Source organism: Lates calcarifer, unplaced genomic scaffold (assembly GCF_001640805.2).
Source record: "Lates calcarifer isolate ASB-BC8 unplaced genomic scaffold, TLL_Latcal_v3 _unitig_1456_quiver_1943, whole genome shotgun sequence".
In the NCBI taxonomy this organism is placed as follows: domain Eukaryota; kingdom Metazoa; phylum Chordata; class Actinopteri; family Centropomidae; genus Lates; species Lates calcarifer.
In genome coordinates this window covers 22017-28523 of record NW_026115529.1, presented here as the reverse complement: position 1 = coordinate 28523, position 6507 = coordinate 22017, and the positions used below count along the sequence as shown (strand labels likewise).

The 6507-nt window shown below is 45.7% G+C and overlaps 1 pseudogene; it reads right to left on the bottom strand.

Annotated features, from left to right (window-relative positions):
• Nucleotides 1-6: 6 nt before the first annotated feature.
• On the bottom strand, nt 7-3555 carry LOC108889097 (MARVEL domain-containing protein 2-like; annotated as a pseudogene).
• Between the last annotated feature and the right edge of the window lie 2952 nt (nt 3556-6507).

The window sequence follows — 6507 nt, the reverse complement described above, 5'->3', positions numbered from 1 at the left end:
TGGGGTTCTGGGCAGACCGCGCATCATGGCGTCCATCTCGTCAAACTTCTTGAGGGTAGCCTGCACCTCAGAGTGGAGCTCCTTGTACTCTGCGTACTGGTCGTTGAACACAGCTCGGTACTGGTCCCGCTCCTCATCTGACTTTATGGATGGGTACTTGCTGCAGGGAGGAGGCACAGGATCACACTTTATTAACATTCATTACCTGCATGACTTTTACTGTGATCTTGCTTTTGATTGTGTCAGAGTGACTCATGTGTTTTACATGCTGCATGTGAGGCTCTGAAATGCAAATAGGGAAACCAGCTGCTCCTCCTGCTCTGCAGCTCTGAGACACTGCCTTCTACATCTTTCATATTTTAAAGCCAAAGCGCTGAGAGGCATCAGCGGACCACATCTATCATCAGCTGCAGCCTCTTTGTGCTCTCTGTTTGTCTTAGCATCACTTACGCAATATAGTCAGGCACAATAACAGGTTTTGGGATGTGTCCTGATGGTATGGCTCCCTGCAAAATCTTAGCTGGAACTGGTTTTGGAGCAGCCTGGATGGGAACGACCGAGGACCTTGGACCTGTTCTGGAGTTCTGGGAGCAGGAGCTGCATCTGGAACAACCTGCAGAGATACAGCAACAGACGGAAAACACAGCGATGTCAAAATGATTAAGGAGACTGAGCAAACAAATACTGCAGGATGCTTACCAACGAGCGTACCATTCTCATCTCAGAGGGCTGCATCTGTACACGAAAACATACAACAACATTACTAATAATGATAATTAGTAATCATTATAATAAACCATTAAAGGAACAGTTTTACCATTGGAGAAACACATTTATTCACTTTTCCGACTAAGACATCTTAAGTTGGATGAGGATATGTGTACAGTAAACACGCAGCTGCAGCCAGGAGATGGTTAGCTTAGCTTAAGATATGCTAAGACAAGCTAACCGTTTAGGGTAGTCTGTGTATTACATGCTACGCCCAGGTGTTCTCTTCAGGAGAGTCTGGTGCTCGGTCCAGGGAGGAGTGTGATGATGGAGCAGGTCTGGGGGTTTTGTGAGTGAGGAGAGGGACTTTGAAATGGATCCGTTTTGGGACAGGACAGGGAGGATGTGTTGAGCAGGTGTGCTAGGCTAACCGCTACATCAGAGCCTGATTCTGTCCAAAGGTTAAAGAATAAATAATAAATAAATCAGCCCAGGAAGGTTTATTTACTTTAAACTTCAGTCTTTATGTGAAGCTCAGCTGTACCTGCTCTCATCTTAACTCTCAGCAAGAAGGTAAATTAGTGAACTATTCCTTTAAGAGACCAAAACATAAACCAACAAGCGACAGAATTTTCAGCGAGTGTGTCCGCCTTATTTCCCTCCAACACACAGGCAGAGATTCACTCTACATGCTACAGCTTTAGGCCTGTGTGCAAACTCTGTGGTTTCTGTTACAGTCTGTGTGTGTGTGTGTGTGTGTGTGTGTGCTTTTTTTTTTCAGTCATCAAAATGGCCGACCGTGCTGGAACAAATCCTTTAGAAGAATTCCTGAAAGAATCTGAGGAATCCCACGAATCCCAGCCCCATAAAGACGAAGCTCTTACCTCCTGGCCGTACCGCTCCCGGTATCTGCGTGCAGCTTCATGTCTCCACAGCTTGAGACACACGAGAGCTCCGATCAGATAAATGAGCATAGTGACAAACAGGAAGATGATGGCAGCGTCTGTCCGGCCTCTGTTCTGCAGAACACCCCGTTGATGCCATTGTTGAAGACTGGGTAGGGAGCAGAGCCCTCCACGGGTCGTGTCACGGACATATACAATGCCTGGTAAACAAAACGCAAACATGGCATGGTAGAGACTTCAGTGTTCAGATATCCGATGACTAAGCTCCTTCATCCATGTCTACACAGTCAAAACGTTTCAAGACGTCTCGTTCGGCTGAGAAAATCCACCTGCTTACCCACCTGCTGCCATGTAGAGAAACTGCCAGAGCCAGGTTTATGGTGAACTCCGTCAGAGGCCACCAGGAGGAGTCCAGCAGGATGGTGCGGTAGTACATGGTCATCCCCAGCACCAGTACAATCACAGTCACCAGCCAGGCCAGCCCCGCCCACCACCAACCACAAACGGGGGTCTTGGGGCCCGTGTAGTAGGACCCGCCTGTGCCGGGCACCGTAGAAACCTCCTCCGTACGCTCCACCAGGAGACGAGTATCCGAACATGTTGAACCACTCGTTGTCTTTGTGGATGTAAGCACAGACGCAGGCAAACACAGCTGCTCCCAGCAGGAGCTCCACACAGCCCAGAATCCTCAGCAGTCCCGCCCAGGACTTCATGAAGGCGTAGCGCTGATGGTACTCCTCCACTCGCTCGCTGTAGGTCAGACCCGTGCGGTAGGTGCGCCCTGACACAGACTCTTGGGCATCGTGTCCATCCAGAAGCTCCTTTCTCGAGTTGTAGCTGCCACCTGAGCCCCATAGGGATCCCGGTACGATCCGGGAACAGAGGGGGGAGTGCGGCGGGCGAGCAGCGCACCCCCTCAGTGGTGCTGTTGTTGTTGTTATATGAGGAGGCAGGCATGGACCACGGCTTGTTTGCTGCTGCGGTTGCTTCCTCTGAAGAAGTTCTTCCAGGAGTCAGGGGATGAAGCGGTGGACTGGTTTGATGTCGATGGCGGGGTCGTTCTCCGGGTCGGTGTTGTCCTCGCTGCCGCTGGGATCGAACTCGGGGGCCGACGGGGGGCTGGTCCGGCAGAGGCGGAGGTGGGAGGGGGTCGGCGCTCTGGGCGAGATGGGGCGCTCTCTGCTCTCTCAGCGGCTGCGGGGTCGTAGGGGTCTTCTCGGGCGGTAACGTGCCCTGTGGTACCTGGTCATAGTGGGGCGCCTGGCGGACTCGCTCAGTGCGTCCGTAAAAGCCTCCTCCATAGGACATGAGGATAGTGATGGTCCCTGAGAGGTGGACACACATTCATTCAGTGGTGTTTAAAGGTGGTTCAGTTTATGTATTTACAATAAAACGATCAAAGTCAGCTGCAAACTAACATTTAAAAATATTTCCAATTGTTTGCATCGTTCATCATTTAACTCACGTCAGAGAATTAGCTGCTTTTCTCTATTTAAAAAAAAACTGTACACTGAATATCTTTGGGTTTTGGACTCTTGGTTGGGAAAAGAAAAGAAGCGATACGCACATGTCACCCTGGACTTCAGGGAAACCTGCAGCTCTAGTTTTCTACATCAGTGTCAGATCTCCCAGAGAAAACTGGCAAAACTGTAAGTGGACCGCTGAGCCGTCTGCAGCTGCTCAAATGTCATTTTTTCTATTATAACTGATGTTGACAGATCACAACAGTGAAGTTTGATTGTTGTATGAGGGCCAGCTCATTAACTGTTTGGCCTGGTCAGCAACAAACAAACCAAAAATCGGATCATGATTTCTCAGAAACAGTCAATAGTCCAAAACACAATGATACTGATAGAATACAGTTGGTACCAGAGAGGGATCTGAGTTTTGCTTGGAAAGCAACAGAACATGATCAATGATTATCAGAATAGTTGCCTGTAATTGCCCAATCGTTGCAGCTGTAGGAGCAGGTCAAGGTGAAGACTTCAAATTGCTCGTTTTGGTTCAAACAACAAACCACAACTATTCAATTTTCTATTAAACAGGACAAAGAAAAGCAGTGGTTAGTAAAGCTGCTGATTAACTTCCTGTCACGCCACCAGCTGATTATTCATTTGAGCTCAAATCATATTATCAGTTCAAATCATTCAGAGCCGAGGAGGCAAAGAGGAAGAAGCCAAACAACAACATGTCCCAGACTGAAGAGAAATTTAAACGAGACATTCAGACCAACACTCATGCATCGTCTTCTTACTCCAAAACCGAGGAACTAAAGAAAACCAACCCCCCAGTACCTGAGGTCACCAGGTAAAACACCAGCCACAGCTCTCATCAGTGAAGACCCAACATCGTCCATGCAAGCGGAGCCAAGAATGCATTTTTGTGCTGCAACCCAATAAGGAGCAGGTCGAATTCCTTCTGTTGTAATAACTGCTCATGTATTGTGTCCAGGAAAGCTCAACTTACCAGTGGTTGTTAGAGGCAGCACAAAAAAACCATTCTTAACACCCAGACAGCCCTTAGAAGCCCATTTCTTTAAGTGGATTTGATCTCGAGAGGTAAAAAAATAATACGAACTGTGCTTGAATACCTCTTTCACACGCAGTCACTCAACACGACTTACATTGGCTTGCAGGTCAGAATGCAAAACCTGGTATGAACATACAGTGTGCCGAGGAATCACCTGAAAAGCAAAAACAAGAAAAGATCAAATGACGATGATGAAGTTCACCGGCTTGTTCTGTCAGAGCAGCAGCAACTTGGATTTCTGAGGTTATGAGAAGAACTTTGACTTTTTAGTGTTGAACAAGACGTCTGAGAAGAGAACTCCAGTATTTTTTCATCTTGGTCTTGTTTCCTCATGTTTTTGTGGAGAAGTATTCAGACCCTTTACATCAGGAAAAGTACCACACAGTAACACAAACACAGTGTGGTGTTCCAGCAGCTCCTGTGTTCTGCTCGGTAAAATCCCTGTTTTTGTCAATGGAGTCTGGTGCTGATATATACTGATGTTTCTGGATCTTCCTCTTTAATAATAAGCTCTGTCTCTGTAGGAATCCTCTCATAATGTTGTCAGACTGATAATAACAATCTGAGCCTGTCAGTGGGCGTATGTTGACAGGCTGTTGGATTACACTGCAGCAGCTGTTTGCAGTGGCTGGTTGCACTGTTCTTGCTCAATGCTGCACCTAATCCAAAAATATTGTCCCTATCAATCATTATCCTTTAAAGAGCACAATAAAACTGAACCTCAACACCTTAACACACTTCATCTGATGAGGAATATCATGGGCTCTAACAGAGAGCTCCTCAACAGCTACAAAAAAATGTTGTGATGGCAGCTTTCCACCACTCCCTGGTGTTTTACCGACCAAATGATCAGTTGATTAATCATGTAAATATTATGACTGAGGATAAATTCAAATTAGACTTTAAAGAATATTATTCATCATCTCAGAGAAGCAGCAAATCCTCAGATTAGAGACCAGAGAATTTTGAGCACTAAGCTAAGCAAACACAATAACACGACCACCCTGAGTCAGACAGTGAGTCTGATTTTCTCAGAAGTCAGGACAGTTTCACAGAGTCTCTGCTTCAGTGTCAGTTCAATCCAGGATCAGAGTCTCACTGAGGAGGACTGTTAGAGACCTCATCAGACTCTTTGTGTAGTACACCATCAGACCTCCTCATGTTATCAGGAAACTGCTGGAAAGCTGCTCGGTTATAAAAAGAAACACCTCAGCTCTGATGGAACAACGTGACGCTGCTTCTTTACAATATTCACCAGTAATGACAACGTGTGTGTGCAGAGATTATTCAGATCCTTTACATGAAGTAAAAGTTTTTTAAACATCATCTGTTAGCAGCTCTGCATGTGTTCAGTGTGCAGTAATTGTAACAGTGTTTTCCTATGAAACACTGAGGAGCAGAAACAGGAAGTGGCATGAAAAGAAAAGACCTGAGTAAAAAAATACCTCTGATTTCTCCATACTGAGTTCACCTGTTCACATACAGCTCAACACTGCTGTTAATCCTACATCCACAATGCACCACTGCAACTAAAAGACTTCAAGTGTCTTTTATGAAGTTATATGGACTATAAGTTATAGTCATTCCAGTAATGCAACACAACACTAAATATATTTACTGTACATGGTCGTACAGAACAACAACAGGTATGTAAACAAACAGTGTGTCTTCTGCTCATCAGTTATCAGACCTTCTTTCTCCTCTTTAAAGCAACTCAGTGTTATTACTGACATGATTAAACACAACCATCCACAGCATCTCTGCATTATTCACCTGAACACTGAGGAATATTTAAACCCTGTGCATCTGTAACGTTATTATTGGATCATAGTTATTATTTCCATCTCCTTTTGTTTTTCAGTCTCCTCCTCTTAAATATAAATATACAAGTAACAGAAACAAACATATTGTTGGTAACCTCAGCTTCCAGATGTTTATGTATTTGTAATAATTCCTTTATGGATGAAGCAGACTGGAGTGAATTTGTGTTGTGTAATTAGTCCAGTCCACCTTAAACGCTGCTGCCTGTCAGTGGAGATACTCGAGTAAAAGTAGAGTTACAGTGTGCTCCAGCTCTGGGCCTGATAACGTTACAGACCTGTGGACCTGCAGCTGGCTCTCAGCCAGACGGAGAGAGTCCACTAAACTGTGCTGTGCCTCGGTTTTACTCTGCGTCCTGCTCCATGTTGCTGTGTTCAGGTGTGACAGCGTGCAGCTCTCCAACACGTCTGTTTTTTTACCAGTTTACTTTCGATAACTTTCGGCTGAGGAGGGAAACTTTCCTCGAGCAGCAGCCTCGCATTAAAACGCTCCGTTTCCCGCGGACTCTTCACTAAAACTTCACATTTCAGACGAGAAAAGTCTC